Below are 19,204 nucleotides of genomic sequence, written 5' to 3'. Positions count from 1 at the left end.
ACACTTCATTTCTAAAAGTAGAATTGGATAGCTTCGATCCATCAACCTCTGTGTTATGTGCCCAGCTCTTCTCTTCTGTTTGCACTTCATTGCTAAAAGCAAACTGGATAGCAGAGGATGGTTTCGATCCCTAAATCACTTGGTTAACTGCCCTGCACTCTTCCACTTCATCCCTCCACTTTCAGGTACCCCAATACAATACTTGAACTCACAATAAATGGATTAGGCGGTCAGTGTCTTAAGTCACTGTGGAAATGTGTGATCAGCATGACCATTACGAACTGATAGAAGCAGTTGTAAAAAAAAAAAGCATTTCGGAGGGCACAGAGACATGCCCATGAAATTCTCCTTTTTTATCCCTGTTAAATCTTCATTTCTAAAATTGAATCAGAAAGATTCAATCCATCAAACTCTATTTTATGTGCTGATCTCTCTTCCACCATAGGAATTTGCCTTCATCCACCCCAGATGGGAATCGAACCCACAATCCTGGCTTAGAAGGCCAGTGCCTTATCCATTAGGACACAGGGGCACTTGCTGAAAAGAACTGGATAGCAGAGAGTGATTTCGACTGATCGTACACGTGGTTAAAGTAGACATCACGCTTCCGCTTCGCTACTGTAATCAGCATGACCTGTACAAACTGACAGAAGCAGTCAAAAAATAATCACGGAGGGCACTTAGATATGCCCATGAAATTATGGTTTAATATTTCTGTTTGCACTTCATTGCTAAAAGCAAACTGAAAAGCAGAGGATGGTTTCGATCCATAAATCACTGGGTTAACTGCCAGGCACACTTCCACTTCATCACTCCACTTTCAGGTACCCCAAAACAATACTTGAATTCACAATACATGGATTAGGAGATCAGTGTCTTAAGCCACTGTGTCTCTCTGTGATCAGCATGACCTATATGGATTGATAGAAGCAGTAATAAAAAAAGAATTACGGAGGGCACAGAGACATGCACATGAAATTATCCAATTTTTTAAAAAAAATCCCTGTTTACACTTCATTTCTAAAAGTAGAATTGGATAGCTTCGATCCATCAACCTCTGTGTTATGTGCCCAGCTCTTCTCTTCTGTTTGCACTTCATTGCTAAAAGCAAACTGGATAGCAGAGGATGGTTTCGATCCCTAAATCACTTGGTTAACTGCCCTGCACTCTTCCACTTCATCCCTCCACTTTCAGGTACCCCAATACAATACTTGAACTCACAATAAATGGATTAGGCGGTCAGTGTCTTAAGTCACTGTGGAAATGTGTGATCAGCATGACCATTACGAACTGATAGAAGCAGTTGTAAAAAAAAAAAGCATTTCGGAGGGCACAGAGACATGCCCATGAAATTCTCCTTTTTTATCCCTGTTAAATCTTCATTTCTAAAATTGAATCAGAAAGATTCATCCATCAAACACTCTTTTATGTGCTGATTTCTCTTCCTCCATAGGAATTTGCATTCATCCACCCAGATGGGACTCGAACCCACAATCCCTGGCTTAGAAGGCCAGTGCCTTATCCATTAGGCCACTGGGGCACTTGCTGAAAAGAACTGGATAGCAGAGAGTGATTTCGACTGATCGTACACGTGGTTAAAGTAGACATCACGCTTCCGCTTCGCTACTGTAATCAGCATGACCTGTACAAACTGACAGAAGCAGTCAAAAAATAATCACGGAGGGCACTTAGATATGCCCATGAAATGATGGTTTAATATTTCTGTTTGCACTTCATTGCTAAAAGCAAACTGAAAAGCAGAGGATGGTTTCAATCCATAAATCACTGGGTTAACTGCCAGGCACACTTCCACTTCATCACTCCACTTTCAGGTACCCCAAAACAATACTTGAATTCACAATACATGGATTAGGAGATCAGTGTCTTAAGCCACTGTGTCTCTCTGTGATCAGCATGACCTATATGGATTGATAGAAGCAGTAATAAAAAAGAATTACGGAGGGCACAGAGACATGCACATGAAATTATCCATTTTTTTTTTTTTAAATCCCTGTTTACACTTCATTTCTAAAAGTAGAATTGGATAGCTTCGATCCATCAACCTCTGTGTTATGTGCCCAGCTCTTCTCTTCTGTTTGCACTTCATTGCTAAAAGCAAACTGGATAGCAGAGGATGGTTTCGATCCCTAAATCACTTGGTTAACTGCCCTGCACTCTTCCACTTCATCCCTCCACTTTCAGGTACCCCAATACAATGCTTGAACTCACAATAAATGGATTGGGCGGTCAGTGTCTTAAGTCACTGTGGAAATGTGTGATCAGCATGACCATTACGAACTGATAGAAGCAGTTGTAAAAAAAAAAGCATTTCGGAGGGCACAGAGACATGCCCATGAAATTCTCCTTTTTTATCCCTGTTAAATCTTCATTCTAAAATTGAATCAGAAAGATTCAATCCATCAAACTCTCTTTTATGTGCTGATTTCTCTTCCTCCATAGGAATTTGCATTCATCCACCCCAGATGGGACTCGAACCCACAATCCCTGGCTTAGAAGGCCAGTGCCTTATCCATTAGGCCACTGGGGCACTTGCTGAAATAACTGGATAGCAGAGAGTGATTTCGACTGATCGTACACGTGGTTAAAGTAGACATCACGCTTCCGCTTCGCTACTGTAATCAGCATGACCTGTACAAACTGACAGAAGCAGTCAAAAAATAATCACGGAGGGCACTTAGATATGCCCATGAAATTATGGTTTAATATTTCTGTGTGCACTTCATTGCTAAAAGCAAAGGATGTTTCGATCCATAAATCACTGGGTTAACTGCCAGGCACACTTCCACTTCATCACTCCACTTTCAGGTACCCCAAAACAATACTTGAATTCACAATACATGGATTAGGAGATCAGTGTCTTAAGCCACTGTGTCTCTCTGTGATCAGCATGACCTATATGGATTGATAGAAGCAGTAATAAAAAAAGAATTACGGAGGGCACAGAGACATGCACATGAAATTATCCATTTTTTTTTTTTTTAATCCCTGTTTACACTTCATTTCTAAAAGTAGAATTGGATAGCTTCGATCCATCAACCTCTGTGTTATGTGCCCAGCTCTTCTCTTCTGTTTGCACTTCATTGCTAAAAGCAAACTGGATAGCAGAGGATGGTTTCGATCCCTAAATCACTTGGTTAACTTCCCTGCACTCTTCCACTTCATCCCTCCACTTTCAGGTACCCCAATACAATGCTTGAACTCACAATAAATGGATTAGGCGGTCAGTGTCTTAAGTCACTGTGGAAATGTGTGATCAGCATGACCATTACGAACTGATAGAAGCAGTTGTAAAAAAAAAAAGCATTTCGGAGGGCACAGAGACATGCCCATGAAATTATCCTTTTTTATCCCTGTTAAATCTTCATTTCTAAAATTGAATCAGAAAGATTCAATCCATCAAACTCTCTTTTATGTGCTGATCTCTCTTCCACCATAGGAATTTTCCTTCATCCACCCCAGATGGGACTCGAACCCACAATCCCTGGCTTAGAAGGCCAGTGCCTTATCCATTAGGCCACTGGGGCACTTGCTGAAAAGAACTGGATAGCAGAGAGTGATTTCGACTGATCGTACACGTGGTTAAAGTAGACATCACGCTTCCGCTTCGCCACTGTAATCAGCATTACCTGTACAAACTGACAGAAGCAGTCAAAAAATTATCACGGAGGGCACTTAGATATGCCCATGAAATGATGGTTTAATATTTCTGTTTGCACTTCATTGCTAAAAGCAAACTGAAAAGCAGAGGATGGTTTCGATCCATAAATCACTGGGTTAACTGCCAGGCACACTTCCACTTCATCACTCCACTTTCAGGTACCCCAAAACAATACTTGAATTCACAATACATGGATTAGGAGATCAGTGTCTTAAGCCACTGTGTCTCTCTGTGATCAGCATGACCTATATGGATTGATAGAAGCAGTAATAAAAAAGAATTACGGAGGGCACAGAGACATGCACATGAAATTATCCAATTAAAAAAAAAAATCCCTGTTTACACTTCATTTCTAAAAGTAGAATTGGAGAGCTTCGATCCATCAACCTCTGTGTTATGTGCCCAGCTCTTCTCTTCTGTTTGCACTTCATTGCTAAAAGCAAACTGGATAGCAGAGGATGGTTTCGATCCCTAAATCACTTGGTTAACTTCCCTGCACTCTTCCACTTCATCCCTCCACTTTCAGGTACCCCAATACAATGCTTGAACTCACAATAAATGGATTAGGCGGTCAGTGTCTTAAGTCACTGTGGAAATGTGTGATCAGCATGACCATTACGAACTGATAGAAGCAGTTGTAAAAAAAAAAGCATTTCGGAGGGCACAGAGACATGCCCATGAAATTCTCCTTTTTTATCCCTGTTAAATCTTCATTTCTAAAATTGAATCAGAAAGATTCAATCCATCAAACTCTCTTTTATGTGCTGATCTCTCTTCCACCATAGCAATTTGCCTTCATCCACCCCAGATGGGAATCGAACCCACAATCCCTGGCTTAGAAGGCCAGTGCCTTATCCATTAGGCCACTGGGGCACTTGCTGAAAAGAACTGGATAGCAGGGAGTGATTTCGACTGATCGTACACGTGGTTAAAGTAGACATCACGCTTCCGCTTCGCTACTGTAATCAGCATGACCTGTACAAACTGACAGAAGCAGTCAAAAAATAATCACGGAGGGCACTTAGATATGCCCATGAAATTATGGTTTAATATTTCTGTGTGCACTTCATTGCTAAAAGCAAAGGATGGTTTCGATCCATAAATCACTGGGTTAACTGCCAGGCACACTTCCACTTCATCACTCCACTTTCAGGTACCCCAAAACAATACTTGAATTCACAATACATGGATTAGGAGATCAGTGTCTTAAGCCACTGTGTCTCTCTGTGATCAGCATGACCTATATGGATTGATAGAAGCAGTAATAAAAAAAGAATTACGGAGGGCACAGAGACATGCACATGAAATTATCCAATTAAAAAAAAAATCCCTGTTTACACTTCATTTCTAAAAGTAGAATTGGAGAGCTTCGATCCATCAACCTCTGTGTTATGTGCCCAGCTCTTCTCTTCTGTTTGCACTTCATTGCTAAAGCAAACTGGATAGCAGAGGATGGTTTCGATCCCTAAATCACTTGGTTAACTGCCCTGCACTCTTCCACTTCATCCCTCCACTTTCAGGTACCCCAATACAATGCTTGAACTCACAATAAATGGATTAGGTGGTCAGTGTCTTAAGTCACTGTGGAAATGTGTGATCAGCATGACCATTACGAACTGATAGAAGCAGTTGTAAAAAAAAAAAGCATTTCGGAGGGCACAGAGACATGCCCATGAAATTCTCCTTTTTTATCCCTGTTAAATCTTCATTTCTAAAATTGAATCAGAAAGATTCAATCCATTAAACTCTCTTTTATGTGCTGATCTCTCTTCCACCATAGGAATTTTCCTTCATCCACCCCAGATGGGACTCGAACCCACAATCCCTGGCTTAGAAGGCCAGTGCCTTATCCATTAGGCCACTGGGGCACTTGCTGAAAAGAACTGGATAGCAGAGAGTGATTTCGACTGATCGTACACGTGGTTAAAGTAGACATCACGCTTCCGCTTCGCCACTGTAATCAGCATTACCTGTACAAACTGACAGAAGCAGTCAAAAATAATCACGGAGGGCACTTAGATATGCCCATGAAATGATGGTTTAATATTTCTGTTTGCACTTCATTGCTAAAAGCAAACTGAAAAGCAGAGGATGGTTTCGATCCATAAATCACTGGGTTAACTGCCAGGCACACTTCCACTTCATCACTCCACTTTCAGGTACCCCAAAACAATACTTGAATTCACAATACATGGATTAGGAGATCAGTGTCTTAAGCCACTGTGTCTCTCTGTGATCAGCATGACCTATATGGATTGATAGAAGCAGTAATAAAAAAAGAATTACGGAGGGCACAGAGACATGCACATGAAATTATCCAATTAAAAAAAAAAATCCCTGTTTACACTTCATTTCTAAAAGTAGAATTGGAGAGCTTCGATCCATCAACCTCTGTGTTATGTGCCCAGCTCTTCTCTTCTGTTTGCACTTCATTGCTAAAAGCAAACTGGATAGCAGAGGATGGTTTCGATCCCTAAATCACTTGGTTAACTTCCCTGCACTCTTCCACTTCATCCCTCCACTTTCAGGTACCCCAATACAATGCTTGAACTCACAATAAATGGATTAGGCGGTCAGTGTCTTAAGTCACTGTGGAAATGTGTGATCAGCATGACCATTACGAACTGATAGAAGCAGTTGTAAAAAAAAAAAGCATTTCGGAGGGCACAGAGACATGCCCATGAAATTCTCCTTTTTTATCCCTGTTAAATCTTCATTTCTAAAATTGAATCAGAAAGATTCAATCCATCAAACTCTCTTTTATGTGCTGATCTCTCTTCCACCATAGCAATTTGCCTTCATCCACCACAGATGGGAATCGAACCCACAATCCCTGGCTTAGAAGGCCAGTGCCTTATCCATTAGGCCACTGGGGCACTTGCTGAAAAGAACTGGATAGCAGGGAGTGATTTCGACTGATCGTACACGTGGTTAAAGTAGACATCACGCTTCCGCTTCGCTACTGTAATCAGCATGACCTGTACAAACTGACAGAAGCAGTCAAAAAATAATCACGGAGGGCACTTAGATATGCCCATGAAATTATGGTTTAATATTTCTGTGTGCACTTCATTGCTAAAAGCAAACTGAAAAGCAGAGGATGGTTTCGATCCATAAATCACTGGGTTAACTGCCAGGCATACTTCCACTTCATCACTCCACTTTCAGGTACCCCAATACAATGCTTGAACTCACAATAAATGGATTGGGCGGTCAGTGTCTTAAGTCACTGTGGAAATGTGTGATCAGCATGACCATTACGAACTGATAGAAGCAGTTGTAAAAAAAAAAAGCATTTCGGAGGGCACAGAGACATGCCCATGAAATTCTCCTTTTTTATCCCTGTTAAATCTTCATTTCTAAAATTGAATCAGAAAGATTCAACCCATCAAACTCTCTGTTATGTGCTGATCTCTCTTCCTCCATTGGAATTTGCGTTCATCCACCCCAGATGGGACTCGAACCCACAATCCCTGGCTTAGAAGGCCAGTGCCTTATCCATTAGGCCACTGGGGCACTTACTGAAAAGAACTGGATAGCAGAGAGTGATTTCGACTGATCATACACGTGGTTAAAGTAGACATCACGCTTCCGCTTCGCTACTGTAATCAGCATGACCTGTACAAACTGACAGAAGCAGTCAAAAAATAATCACGGAGGGCACAGAGACATGCACATGAAATTATCCAATTTAAAAAAAAAATCCCTGTTTACACTTCATTTCTAAAAGTAGAATTGGAGAGCTTCGATCCATCAACCTCTGTGTTATGTGCCCAGCTCTTCTCTTCTGTTTGCACTTCATTGCTAAAAGCAAACTGGATAGCAGAGGATGGTTTCGATCCCTAAATCACTTGGTTAACTGCCCTGCACTCTTCCACTTCATCCCTCCACTTTCAGGTACCCCAATACAATGCTTGAACTCACAATAAATGGATTGGGCGGTCAGTGTCTTAAGTCACTGTGGAAATGTGTGATCAGCATGACCATTACGAACTGATAGAAGCAGTTGTAAAAAAAAAAAGCATTTCGGAGGGCACAGAGACATGCCCATGAAATTCTCCTTTTTTATCCCTGTTAAATCTTCATTTCTAAAATTGAATCAGAAAGATTCAATCCATCAAACTCTCTGTTATGTGCTGATCTCTCTTCCTCCATAGGAATTTGCATTCATCCACCCCAGATGGGACTCGAACCCACAATCCCTGGCTTAGAAGGCCAGTGCCTTATCCATTAGGCCACTGGGGTACTTGCAGACAATCAACTGGATAGCAGAGAGTGATTTTGACCGATCGTACACATGGTTAAAGGAGACATCACGCTTGTGCTTCGCTTCTGTAATCAGCATGACCTGTACAAACTGACAGAAGCAGTCAAAAAATAATCACGGAGGGCACTTAGATATGCCCATGAAATGATGGTTTAATATTTCTGTTTGCACTTCATTGCTAAAAGCAAACTGAAAAGCAGAGGATGGTTTCGATCCATAAATCACTGGGTTAACTGCCAGGCATACTTCCACTTCATCACTCCACTTTCAGGTACCCCAATACAATGCTTGAACTCACAATAAATGGATTGGGCGGTCAGTGTCTTAAGTCACTGTGGAAATGTGTGATCAGCATGACCATTACGAACTGATAGAAGCAGTTGTAAAAAAAAAAGCATTTCGGAGGGCACAGAGACATGCCCATGAAATTCTCCTTTTTTATCCCTGTTAAATCTTCATTTCTAAAATTGAATCAGAAAGATTCAATCCATCAAACTCTCTGTTATGTGCTGATCTCTCTTCCTCCATTGGAATTTGCGTTCATCCACCCCAGATGGGACTCGAACCCACAATTCCTGGCTTAGAAGGCCAGTGCCTTATCCATTAGGCCACTGGGGCACTTGCTGAAAAAAACTGGATAGCAGAGAGTGATTTCGACTGATCGTACACGTGGTTAAAGTAGACATCACGCTTCCGCTTCGCTACTGTAATCAGCATGACCTGTACAAACTGACAGAAGCAGTCAAAAAATAATCACGGAGGGCACAGAGACATGCCCATGAAATTCTCCTTTTTTATCCCTGTTAAATCTTAATTTCTAAAATTGAATCAGAAAGATTCAATCCATCAAACTCTCTGTTATGTGCTGATCTCTCTTCCTCCATTGGAATTTGCGTTCATCCACCCCAGATGGGACTCGAACCCACAATCCCTGGCTTAGAAGGCCAGTGCCTTATCCATTAGGCCACTGGGGCACTTGCTGAAAAGAACTGGATAGCAGAGAGTGATTTCGACTGATCGTACACGTGGTTAAAGTAGACATCACGCTTCCGCTTCGCTACTGTAATCAGCATGACCTGTACAAACTGACAGAAGCAGTCAAAAAATAATCACGGAGGGCACAGAGACATGCACATGAAATTATCCAATTTAAAAAAAAATCCCTGTTTACACTTCATTTCTAAAAGTAGAATTGGAGAGCTTCGATCCATCAACCTCTGTGTTATGTGCCCAGCTCTTCTCTTCTGTTTGCACTTCATTGCTAAAAGCAAACTGGATAGCAGAGGATGGTTTCGATCCCTAAATCACTTGGTTAACTGCCCTGCACTCTTCCACTTCATCCCTCCACTTTCAGGTACCCCAATACAATGCTTGAACTCACAATAAATGGATTGGGCGGTCAGTGTCTTAAGTCACTGTGGAAATGTGTGATCAGCATGACCATTACGAACTGATAGAAGCAGTTGTAAAAAAAAAAAGCATTTCGGAGGGCACAGAGACATGCCCATGAAATTATCCTTTTTTATCCCTGTTAAATCTTCATTTCTAAAATTGAATCAGAAAGATTCAATCCATCAAACTCTCTGTTATGTGCTGATCTCTCTTCCTCCATAGGAATTTGCATTCATCCACCCCAGATGGGACTCGAACCCACAATCCCTGGCTTAGAAGGCCAGTGCCTTATCCATTAGGCCACTGGGGTACTTGCAGAAAATCAACTGGATAGCAGAGAGTGATTTTGACCGATCGTACACATGGTTAAAGGAGACATCACGCTTGTGCTTCGCTTCTGTAATCAGCATGACCTGTACAAACTGACAGAAGCAGTCAAAAAATAATCACGGAGGGCACTTAGATATGCCCATGAAATGATGGTTTAATATTTCTGTTTGCACTTCATTGCTAAAAGCAAACTGAAAAGCAGAGGATGGTTTCGATCCATAAATCACTGGGTTAACTGCCAGGCATACTTCCACTTCATCACTCCACTTTCAGGTACCCCAATACAATGCTTGAACTCACAATAAATGGATTGGGCGGTCAGTGTCTTAAGTCACTGTGGAAATGTGTGATCAGCATGACCATTACGAACTGATAGAAGCAGTTGTAAAAAAAAAAAGCATTTCGGAGGGCACAGAGACATGCCCATGAAATTATCCTTTTTTATCCCTGTTAAATCTTCATTTCTAAAATTGAATCAGAAAGATTCAATCCATCAAACTCTCTGTTATGTGCTGATCTCTCTTCCTCCATTGGAATTTGCGTTCATCCACCCCAGATGGGACTCGAACCCACAATTCCTGGCTTAGAAGGCCAGTGCCTTATCCATTAGGCCACTGGGGCACTTGCTGAAAAAAACTGGATAGCAGAGAGTGATTTCGACTGATCGTACACGTGGTTAAAGTAGACATCACGCTTCCGCTTCGCTACTGTAATCAGCATGACCTGTACAAACTGACAGAAGCAGTCAAAAAATAATCACGGAGGGCACTTAGATATGCCCATGAAATGATGGTTTAATATTTCTGTTTGCACTTCATTGCTAAAAGCAAACTGAAAAGCAGAGGATGGTTTCAATCCATAAATCACTGGGTTAACTGCCAGGCATACTTCCACTTCATCACTCCACTTTCAGGTACCCCAATACAATGCTTGAACTCACAATAAATGGATTGGGCGGTCAGTGTCTTAAGTCACTGTGGAAATGTGTGATCAGCATGACCATTACGAACTGATAGAAGCAGTTGTAAAAAAAAAAAGCATTTCGGAGGGCACAGAGACATGCCCATGAAATTCTCCTTTTTTATCCCTGTTAAATCTTCATTTCTAAAATTGAATCAGAAAGATTCAACCCATCAAACTCTCTGTTATGTGCTGATCTCTCTTCCTCCATTGGAATTTGCGTTCATCCACCCCAGATGGGACTCGAACCCACAATCCCTGGCTTAGAAGGCCAGTGCCTTATCCATTAGGCCACTGGGGCACTTACTGAAAAGAACTGGATAGCAGAGAGTGATTTCGACTGATCGTACACGTGGTTAAAGTAGACATCACGCTTCCGCTTCGCTACTGTAATCAGCATGACCTGTACAAACTGACAGAAGCAGTCAAAAAATAATCACGGAGGGCACAGAGACATGCACATGAAATTATCCAATTTAAAAAAAAAATCCCTGTTTACACTTCATTTCTAAAAGTAGAATTGGAGAGCTTCGATCCATCAACCTCTGTGTTATGTGCCCAGCTCTTCTCTTCTGTTTGCACTTCATTGCTAAAAGCAAACTGGATAGCAGAGGATGGTTTCGATCCCTAAATCACTTGGTTAACTGCCCTGCACTCTTCCACTTCATCCCTCCACTTTCAGGTACCCCAATACAATGCTTGAACTCACAATAAATGGATTGGGCGGTCAGTGTCTTAAGTCACTGTGGAAATGTGTGATCAGCATGACCATTACGAACTGATAGAAGCAGTTGTAAAAAAAAAAAGCATTTCGGAGGGCACAGAGACATGCCCATGAAATTCTCCTTTTTTATCCCTGTTAAATCTTCATTTCTAAAATTGAATCAGAAAGATTCAATCCATCAAACTCTCTGTTATGTGCTGATCTCTCTTCCTCCATAGGAATTTGCATTCATCCACCCCAGATGGGACTCGAACCCACAATCCCTGGCTTAGAAGGCCAGTGCCTTATCCATTAGGCCACTGGGGTACTTGCAGACAATCAACTGGATAGCAGAGAGTGATTTTGACCGATCGTACACATGGTTAAAGGAGACATCACGCTTGTGCTTCGCTTCTGTAATCAGCATGACCTGTACAAACTGACAGAAGCAGTCAAAAAATAATCACGGAGGGCACTTAGATATGCCCATGAAATGATGGTTTAATATTTCTGTTTGCACTTCATTGCTAAAAGCAAACTGAAAAGCAGAGGATGGTTTCAATCCATAAATCACTGGGTTAACTGCCAGGCATACTTCCACTTCATCACTCCACTTTCAGGTACCCCAATACAATGCTTGAACTCACAATAAATGGATTGGGCGGTCAGTGTCTTAAGTCACTGTGGAAATGTGTGATCAGCATGACCATTACGAACTGATAGAAGCAGTTGTAAAAAAAAAAAGCATTTCGGAGGGCACAGAGACATGCCCATGAAATTCTCCTTTTTTATCCCTGTTAAATCTTCATTTCTAAAATTGAATCAGAAAGATTCAATCCATCAAACTCTCTGTTATGTGCTGATCTCTCTTCCTCCATTGGAATTTGCGTTCATCCACCCCAGATGGGACTCGAACCCACAATTCCTGGCTTAGAAGGCCAGTGCCTTATCCATTAGGCCACTGGGGCACTTGCTGAAAAAAACTGGATAGCAGAGAGTGATTTCGACTGATCGTACACGTGGTTAAAGTAGACATCACGCTTCCGCTTCGCTACTGTAATCAGCATGACCTGTACAAACTGACAGAAGCAGTCAAAAAATAATCACGGAGGGCACAGAGACATGCCCATGAAATTCTCCTTTTTTATCCCTGTTAAATCTTAATTTCTAAAATTGAATCAGAAAGATTCAATCCATCAAACTCTCTGTTATGTGCTGATCTCTCTTCCTCCATTGGAATTTGCGTTCATCCACCCCAGATGGGACTCGAACCCACAATCCCTGGCTTAGAAGGCCAGTGCCTTATCCATTAGGCCACTGGGGCACTTGCTGAAAAGAACTGGATAGCAGAGAGTGATTTCGACTGATCGTACACGTGGTTAAAGTAGACATCACGCTTCCGCTTCGCTACTGTAATCAGCATGACCTGTACAAACTGACAGAAGCAGTCAAAAAATAATCACGGAGGGCACAGAGACATGCACATGAAATTATCCAATTTAAAAAAAAAATCCCTGTTTACACTTCATTTCTAAAAGTAGAATTGGAGAGCTTCGATCCATCAACCTCTGTGTTATGTGCCCAGCTCTTCTCTTCTGTTTGCACTTCATTGCTAAAAGCAAACTGGATAGCAGAGGATGGTTTCGATCCCTAAATCACTTGGTTAACTGCCCTGCACTCTTCCACTTCATCCCTCCACTTTCAGGTACCCCAATACAATGCTTGAACTCACAATAAATGGATTGGGCGGTCAGTGTCTTAAGTCACTGTGGAAATGTGTGATCAGCATGACCATTACGAACTGATAGAAGCAGTTGTAAAAAAAAAAAGCATTTCGGAGGGCACAGAGACATGCCCATGAAATTATCCTTTTTTATCCCTGTTAAATCTTCATTTCTAAAATTGAATCAGAAAGATTCAATCCATCAAACTCTCTGTTATGTGCTGATCTCTCTTCCTCCATAGGAATTTGCATTCATCCACCCCAGATGGGACTCGAACCCACAATCCCTGGCTTAGAAGGCCAGTGCCTTATCCATTAGGCCACTGGGGTACTTGCAGAAAATCAACTGGATAGCAGAGAGTGATTTTGACCGATCGTACACATGGTTAAAGGAGACATCACGCTTGTGCTTCGCTTCTGTAATCAGCATGACCTGTACAAACTGACAGAAGCAGTCAAAAAATAATCACGGAGGGCACTTAGATATGCCCATGAAATGATGGTTTAATATTTCTGTTTGCACTTCATTGCTAAAAGCAAACTGAAAAGCAGAGGATGGTTTCAATCCATAAATCACTGGGTTAACTGCCAGGCATACTTCCACTTCATCACTCCACTTTCAGGTACCCCAATACAATGCTTGAACTCACAATAAATGGATTGGGCGGTCAGTGTCTTAAGTCACTGTGGAAATGTGTGATCAGCATGACCATTACGAACTGATAGAAGCAGTTGTAAAAAAAAAAAGCATTTCGGAGGGCACAGAGACATGCCCATGAAATTCTCCTTTTTTATCCCTGTTAAATCTTCATTTCTAAAATTGAATCAGAAAGATTCAACCCATCAAACTCTCTGTTATGTGCTGATCTCTCTTCCTCCATTGGAATTTGCGTTCATCCACCCCAGATGGGACTCGAACCCACAATCCCTGGCTTAGAAGGCCAGTGCCTTATCCATTAGGCCACTGGGGCACTTACTGAAAAGAACTGGATAGCAGAGAGTGATTTCGACTGATCGTACACGTGGTTAAAGTAGACATCACGCTTCCGCTTCGCTACTGTAATCAGCATGACCTGTACAAACTGACAGAAGCAGTCAAAAAATAATCACGGAGGGCACAGAGACATGCACATGAAATTATCCAATTTAAAAAAAAAATCCCTGTTTACACTTCATTTCTAAAAGTAGAATTGGAGAGCTTCGATCCATCAACCTCTGTGTTATGTGCCCAGCTCTTCTCTTCTGTTTGCACTTCATTGCTAAAAGCAAACTGGATAGCAGAGGATGGTTTCGATCCCTAAATCACTTGGTTAACTGCCCTGCACTCTTCCACTTCATCCCTCCACTTTCAGGTACCCCAATACAATGCTTGAACTCACAATAAATGGATTGGGCGGTCAGTGTCTTAAGTCACTGTGGAAATGTGTGATCAGCATGACCATTACGATCTGATAGAAGCAGTTGTAAAAAAAAAAAGCATTTCGGAGGGCACAGAGACATGCCCATGAAATTATCCTTTTTTATCCCTGTTAAATCTTCATTTCTAAAATTGAATCAGAAAGATTCAATCCATCAAACTCTCTGTTATGTGCTGATCTCTCTTCCTCCATAGGAATTTGCATTCATCCACCCCAGATGGGACTCGAACCCACAATCCCTGGCTTAGAAGGCCAGTGCCTTATCCATTAGGCCACTGGGGTACTTGCAGAAAATCAACTGGATAGCAGAGAGTGATTTTGACCGATCGTACACATGGTTAAAGGAGACATCACGCTTGTGCTTCGCTTCTGTAATCAGCATGACCTGTACAAACTGACAGAAGCAGTCAAAAAATAATCACGGAGGGCACTTAGATATGCCCATGAAATGATGGTTTAATATTTCTGTTTGCACTTCATTGCTAAAAGCAAACTGAAAAGCAGAGGATGGTTTCAATCCATAAATCACTGGGTTAACTGCCAGGCATACTTCCACTTCATCACTCCACTTTCAGGTACCCCAATACAATGCTTGAACTCACAATAAATGGATTGGGTGGTCAGTGTCTTAAGTCACTGTGGAAATGTGTGATCAGCATGACCATTACGAACTGATAGAAGCAGTTGTAAAAAAAAAAAGCATTTCGGAGGGCACAGAGACATGCCCATGAAATTATCCTTTTTTATCCCTGTTAAATCTTCATTTCTAAAATTGAATCAGAAAGATTCAATCCATCAAACTCTCTGTTATGTGCTGATCTCTCTTCCTCCATAGGAATTTGCATTCATCCACCCCAGATGGGACTCGAAACCACAATCCCTGGCTTAGAAGGCCAGTGCCTTATCCATTAGGCCACTGGGGCACTTGCTGAAAAGAACTGGATAGCAGAGAGTGATTTCGACTGATCGTACACGTGGTTAAAGTAGACATCACGCTTCCGCTTCGCTACTGTAATCAGCATGACCTGTACAAACTGACAGAAGCAGTCAAAAAATAATCACGGAGGGCACAGAGACATGCACATGAAATTATCCAATTTAAAAAAAAAATCCCTGTTTACACTTCATTTCTAAAAGTAGAATTGGAGAGCTTCGATCCATCAACCTCTGTGTTATGTGCCCAGCTCTTCTCTTCTGTTTGCACTTCATTGCTAAAAGCAAACTGGATAGCAGAGGATGGTTTCGATCCCTAAATCACTTGGTTAACTGCCCTGCACTCTTCCACTTCATCCCTCCACTTTCAGGTACCCCAATACAATGCTTGAACTCACAATAAATGGATTGGGCGGTCAGTGTCTTAAGTCACTGTGGAAATGTGTGATCAGCATGACCATTACGATCTGATAGAAGCAGTTGTAAAAAAAAAAAGCATTTCGGAGGGCACAGAGACATGCCCATGAAATTATCCTTTTTTATCCCTGTTAAATCTTCATTTCTAAAATTGAATCAGAAAGATTCAATCCATCAAACTCTCTGTTATGTGCTGATCTCTCTTCCTCCATAGGAATTTGCATTCATCCACCCCAGATGGGACTCGAACCCACAATCCCTGGCTTAGAAGGCCAGTGCCTTATCCATTAGGCCACTGGGGTACTTGCAGAAAATCAACTGGATAGCAGAGAGTGATTTTGACCGATCGTACACATGGTTAAAGGAGACATCACGCTTGTGCTTCGCTTCTGTAATCAGCATGACCTGTACAAACTGACAGAAGCAGTCAAAAAATAATCACGGAGGGCACTTAGATATGCCCATGAAATGATGGTTTAATATTTCTGTTTGCACTTCATTGCTAAAAGCAAACTGAAAAGCAGAGGATGGTTTCAATCCATAAATCACTGGGTTAACTGCCAGGCATACTTCCACTTCATCACTCCACTTTCAGGTACCCCAATACAATGCTTGAACTCACAATAAATGGATTGGGCGGTCAGTGTCTTAAGTCACTGTGGAAATGTGTGATCAGCATGACCATTACGAACTGATAGAAGCAGTTGTAAAAAAAAAAAGCATTTCGGAGGGCACAGAGACATGCCCATGAAATTCTCCTTTTTTATCCCTGTTAAATCTTAATTTCTAAAATTGAATCAGAAAGATTCAATCCATCAAACTCTCTGTTATGTGCTGATCTCTCTTCCTCCATTGGAATTTGCGTTCATCCACCCCAGATGGGACTCGAACCCACAATCCCTGGCTTAGAAGGCCAGTGCCTTATCCATTAGGCCACTGGGGCACTTGCTGAAAAGAACTGGATAGCAGAGAGTGATTTCGACTGATCGTACACGTGGTTAAAGTAGACATCACGCTTCCGCTTCGCTACTGTAATCAGCATGACCTGTACAAACTGACAGAAGCAGTCAAAAAATAATCACGGAGGGCACAGAGACATGCACATGAAATTATCCAATTTAAAAAAAAAATCCCTGTTTACACTTCATTTCTAAAAGTAGAATTGGAGAGCTTCGATCCATCAACCTCTGTGTTATGTGCCCAGCTCTTCTCTTCTGTTTGCACTTCATTGCTAAAAGCAAACTGGATAGCAGAGGATGGTTTCGATCCCTAAATCACTTGGTTAACTGCCCTGCACTCTTCCACTTCATCCCTCCACTTTCAGGTACCCCAATACAATGCTTGAACTCACAATAAATGGATTGGGCGGTCAGTGTCTTAAGTCACTGTGGAAATGTGTGATCAGCATGACCATTACGATCTGATAGAAGCAGTTGTAAAAAAAAAAAGCATTTCGGAGGGCACAGAGACATGCCCATGAAATTATCCTTTTTTATCCCTGTTAAATCTTCATTTCTAAAATTGAATCAGAAAGATTCAATCCATCAAACTCTCTGTTATGTGCTGATCTCTCTTCCTCCATAGGAATTTGCATTCATCCACCCCAGATGGGACTCGAACCCACAATCCCTGGCTTAGAAGGCCAGTGCCTTATCCATTAGGCCACTGGGGTACTTTCAGAAAATCAACTGGATAGCAGAGAGTGATTTTGACCGATCGTACACATGGTTAAAGGAGACATCACGCTTGTGCTTCGCTTCTGTAATCAGCATGACCTGTACAAACTGACAGAAGCAGTCAAAAAATAATCACGGAGGGCACTTAGATATGCCCATGAAATGATGGTTTAATATTTCTGTTTGCACTTCATTGCTAAAAGCAAACTGAAAAGCAGAGGATGGTTTCAATCCATAAATCACTGGGTTAACTGCCAGGCATACTTCCACTTCATCACTCCACTTTCAGGTACCCCAATACAATGCTTGAACTCACAATAAATGGATTGGGTGGTCAGTGTCTTAAGTCACTGTGGAAATGTGTGATCAGCATGACCATTACGAACTGATAGAAGCAGTTGTAAAAAAAAAAAGCATTTCGGAGGGCACAGAGACATGCCCATGAAATTATCCTTTTTTATCCCTGTTAAATCTTCATTTCTAAAATTGAATCAGAAAGATTCAATCCATCAAACTCTCTGTTATGTGCTGATCTCTCTTCCTCCATAGGAATTTGCATTCATCCACCCCAGATGGGACTCGAAACCACAATCCCTGGCTTAGAAGGCCAGTGCCTTATCCATTAGGCCACTGGGGTACTTGCAGAAAATCAACTGGATAGCAGAGAGTGATTTTGACCGATCGTACACATGGTTAAAGGAGATATCACGCTTGTGCTTCGCTTCTGTAATCAGCATGACCTGTACAAACTGACAGAAGCAGTCAAAAAATAATCACGGAGGGCACTTAGATATGCCCATGAAATGATGGTTTAATATTTCTGTTTGCACTTCATTGCTAAAAGCAAACTGAAAAGCAGAGGATGGTTTCAATCCATAAATCACTGGGTTAACTGCCAGGCATACTTCCACTTCATCACTCCACTTTCAGGTACCCCAATACAATGCTTGAACTCACAATAAATGGATTGGGCGGTCAGTGTCTTAAGTCACTGTGGAAATGTGTGATCAGCATGACCATTACGAACTGATAGAAGCAGTTGTAAAAAAAAAAAAGCATTTCAGAGGGCACAGAGACATGCCCATGAAATTCTCCTTTTTTATCCCTGTTAAATCTTAATTTCTAAAATTGAATCAGAAAGATTCAATCCATCAAACTCTCTGTTATGTGCTGATCTCTCTTCCTCCATTGGAATTTGCGTTCATCCACCCCAGATGGGACTCGAACCCACAATCCCTGGCTTAGAAGGCCAGTGCCTTATCCATTAGGCCACTGGGGCACTTGCTGAAAAGAACTGGATAGCAGAGAGTGATTTCGACTGATCGTACACGTGGTTAAAGTAGACATCACGCTTCCGCTTCGCTACTGTAATCAGCATGACCTGTACAAACTGACAGAAGCAGTCAAAAAATAATCACGGAGGGCACAGAGACATGCACATGAAATTATCCAATTTAAAAAAAAAATCCCTGTTTACACTTCATTTCTAAAAGTAGAATTGGAGAGCTTCGATCCATCAACCTCTGTGTTATGTGCCCAGCTCTTCTCTTCTGTTTGCACTTCATTGCTAAAAGCAAACTGGATAGCAGAGGATGGTTTCGATCCCTAAATCACTTGGTTAACTGCCCTGCACTCTTCCACTTCATCCCTCCACTTTCAGGTACCCCAATACAATGCTTGAACTCACAATAAATGGATTGGGCGGT

The 19,204-nt window shown here is 41.7% G+C and overlaps 26 non-coding genes across 26 annotated transcripts; all 26 read right to left on the bottom strand.

Annotated features, from left to right (window-relative positions):
• Positions 1-460: 460 nt before the first annotated feature.
• On the bottom strand, positions 461-532 carry trnar-ucu (transfer RNA arginine (anticodon UCU)). The gene has a single exon. It is a non-coding gene; the product is annotated as a tRNA-Arg (tRNA).
• Positions 533-1,467: 935 nt separating this feature from the next.
• On the bottom strand, positions 1,468-1,540 carry trnar-ucu (transfer RNA arginine (anticodon UCU)). Its single transcript has one exon. It is a non-coding gene; the product is annotated as a tRNA-Arg (tRNA).
• A 935-nt stretch (positions 1,541-2,475) lies between these two features.
• On the bottom strand, positions 2,476-2,548 carry trnar-ucu (transfer RNA arginine (anticodon UCU)). The gene has a single exon. It is a non-coding gene; the product is annotated as a tRNA-Arg (tRNA).
• Positions 2,549-3,472: 924 nt separating this feature from the next.
• Positions 3,473-3,545, bottom strand: trnar-ucu (transfer RNA arginine (anticodon UCU)). Its single transcript has one exon. It is a non-coding gene; the product is annotated as a tRNA-Arg (tRNA).
• Positions 3,546-4,479: 934 nt separating this feature from the next.
• trnar-ucu (transfer RNA arginine (anticodon UCU)) lies at positions 4,480-4,552 on the bottom strand. The gene has a single exon. It is a non-coding gene; the product is annotated as a tRNA-Arg (tRNA).
• Positions 4,553-5,474: 922 nt separating this feature from the next.
• trnar-ucu (transfer RNA arginine (anticodon UCU)) lies at positions 5,475-5,547 on the bottom strand. Its single transcript has one exon. It is a non-coding gene; the product is annotated as a tRNA-Arg (tRNA).
• A 935-nt stretch (positions 5,548-6,482) lies between these two features.
• Positions 6,483-6,555, bottom strand: trnar-ucu (transfer RNA arginine (anticodon UCU)). Its single transcript has one exon. It is a non-coding gene; the product is annotated as a tRNA-Arg (tRNA).
• Positions 6,556-7,122: 567 nt separating this feature from the next.
• Positions 7,123-7,195, bottom strand: trnar-ucu (transfer RNA arginine (anticodon UCU)). The gene has a single exon. It is a non-coding gene; the product is annotated as a tRNA-Arg (tRNA).
• Positions 7,196-7,851: 656 nt separating this feature from the next.
• On the bottom strand, positions 7,852-7,924 carry trnar-ucu (transfer RNA arginine (anticodon UCU)). The gene has a single exon. It is a non-coding gene; the product is annotated as a tRNA-Arg (tRNA).
• A 567-nt stretch (positions 7,925-8,491) lies between these two features.
• trnar-ucu (transfer RNA arginine (anticodon UCU)) lies at positions 8,492-8,564 on the bottom strand. The gene has a single exon. It is a non-coding gene; the product is annotated as a tRNA-Arg (tRNA).
• A 283-nt stretch (positions 8,565-8,847) lies between these two features.
• On the bottom strand, positions 8,848-8,920 carry trnar-ucu (transfer RNA arginine (anticodon UCU)). Its single transcript has one exon. It is a non-coding gene; the product is annotated as a tRNA-Arg (tRNA).
• Positions 8,921-9,575: 655 nt separating this feature from the next.
• On the bottom strand, positions 9,576-9,648 carry trnar-ucu (transfer RNA arginine (anticodon UCU)). The gene has a single exon. It is a non-coding gene; the product is annotated as a tRNA-Arg (tRNA).
• Positions 9,649-10,216: 568 nt separating this feature from the next.
• trnar-ucu (transfer RNA arginine (anticodon UCU)) lies at positions 10,217-10,289 on the bottom strand. The gene has a single exon. It is a non-coding gene; the product is annotated as a tRNA-Arg (tRNA).
• A 567-nt stretch (positions 10,290-10,856) lies between these two features.
• On the bottom strand, positions 10,857-10,929 carry trnar-ucu (transfer RNA arginine (anticodon UCU)). Its single transcript has one exon. It is a non-coding gene; the product is annotated as a tRNA-Arg (tRNA).
• A 656-nt stretch (positions 10,930-11,585) lies between these two features.
• trnar-ucu (transfer RNA arginine (anticodon UCU)) lies at positions 11,586-11,658 on the bottom strand. Its single transcript has one exon. It is a non-coding gene; the product is annotated as a tRNA-Arg (tRNA).
• Positions 11,659-12,226: 568 nt separating this feature from the next.
• trnar-ucu (transfer RNA arginine (anticodon UCU)) lies at positions 12,227-12,299 on the bottom strand. The gene has a single exon. It is a non-coding gene; the product is annotated as a tRNA-Arg (tRNA).
• A 283-nt stretch (positions 12,300-12,582) lies between these two features.
• trnar-ucu (transfer RNA arginine (anticodon UCU)) lies at positions 12,583-12,655 on the bottom strand. Its single transcript has one exon. It is a non-coding gene; the product is annotated as a tRNA-Arg (tRNA).
• Positions 12,656-13,311: 656 nt separating this feature from the next.
• Positions 13,312-13,384, bottom strand: trnar-ucu (transfer RNA arginine (anticodon UCU)). Its single transcript has one exon. It is a non-coding gene; the product is annotated as a tRNA-Arg (tRNA).
• Positions 13,385-13,952: 568 nt separating this feature from the next.
• trnar-ucu (transfer RNA arginine (anticodon UCU)) lies at positions 13,953-14,025 on the bottom strand. The gene has a single exon. It is a non-coding gene; the product is annotated as a tRNA-Arg (tRNA).
• Positions 14,026-14,681: 656 nt separating this feature from the next.
• Positions 14,682-14,754, bottom strand: trnar-ucu (transfer RNA arginine (anticodon UCU)). The gene has a single exon. It is a non-coding gene; the product is annotated as a tRNA-Arg (tRNA).
• Positions 14,755-15,322: 568 nt separating this feature from the next.
• On the bottom strand, positions 15,323-15,395 carry trnar-ucu (transfer RNA arginine (anticodon UCU)). Its single transcript has one exon. It is a non-coding gene; the product is annotated as a tRNA-Arg (tRNA).
• A 656-nt stretch (positions 15,396-16,051) lies between these two features.
• On the bottom strand, positions 16,052-16,124 carry trnar-ucu (transfer RNA arginine (anticodon UCU)). Its single transcript has one exon. It is a non-coding gene; the product is annotated as a tRNA-Arg (tRNA).
• Positions 16,125-16,692: 568 nt separating this feature from the next.
• trnar-ucu (transfer RNA arginine (anticodon UCU)) lies at positions 16,693-16,765 on the bottom strand. Its single transcript has one exon. It is a non-coding gene; the product is annotated as a tRNA-Arg (tRNA).
• Positions 16,766-17,421: 656 nt separating this feature from the next.
• trnar-ucu (transfer RNA arginine (anticodon UCU)) lies at positions 17,422-17,494 on the bottom strand. Its single transcript has one exon. It is a non-coding gene; the product is annotated as a tRNA-Arg (tRNA).
• Positions 17,495-18,062: 568 nt separating this feature from the next.
• On the bottom strand, positions 18,063-18,135 carry trnar-ucu (transfer RNA arginine (anticodon UCU)). The gene has a single exon. It is a non-coding gene; the product is annotated as a tRNA-Arg (tRNA).
• A 569-nt stretch (positions 18,136-18,704) lies between these two features.
• On the bottom strand, positions 18,705-18,777 carry trnar-ucu (transfer RNA arginine (anticodon UCU)). Its single transcript has one exon. It is a non-coding gene; the product is annotated as a tRNA-Arg (tRNA).
• Between the last annotated feature and the right edge of the window lie 427 nt (positions 18,778-19,204).

This window comes from Oncorhynchus kisutch, unplaced genomic scaffold (assembly GCF_002021735.2).
Source record: "Oncorhynchus kisutch isolate 150728-3 unplaced genomic scaffold, Okis_V2 scaffold881, whole genome shotgun sequence".
Classification (NCBI taxonomy): Eukaryota; Metazoa; Chordata; class Actinopteri; order Salmoniformes; family Salmonidae; genus Oncorhynchus; species Oncorhynchus kisutch.
The sequence above is the reverse complement of the archived record's forward strand: the minus strand, read 5'-3'. Positions and strand labels throughout refer to the sequence as shown.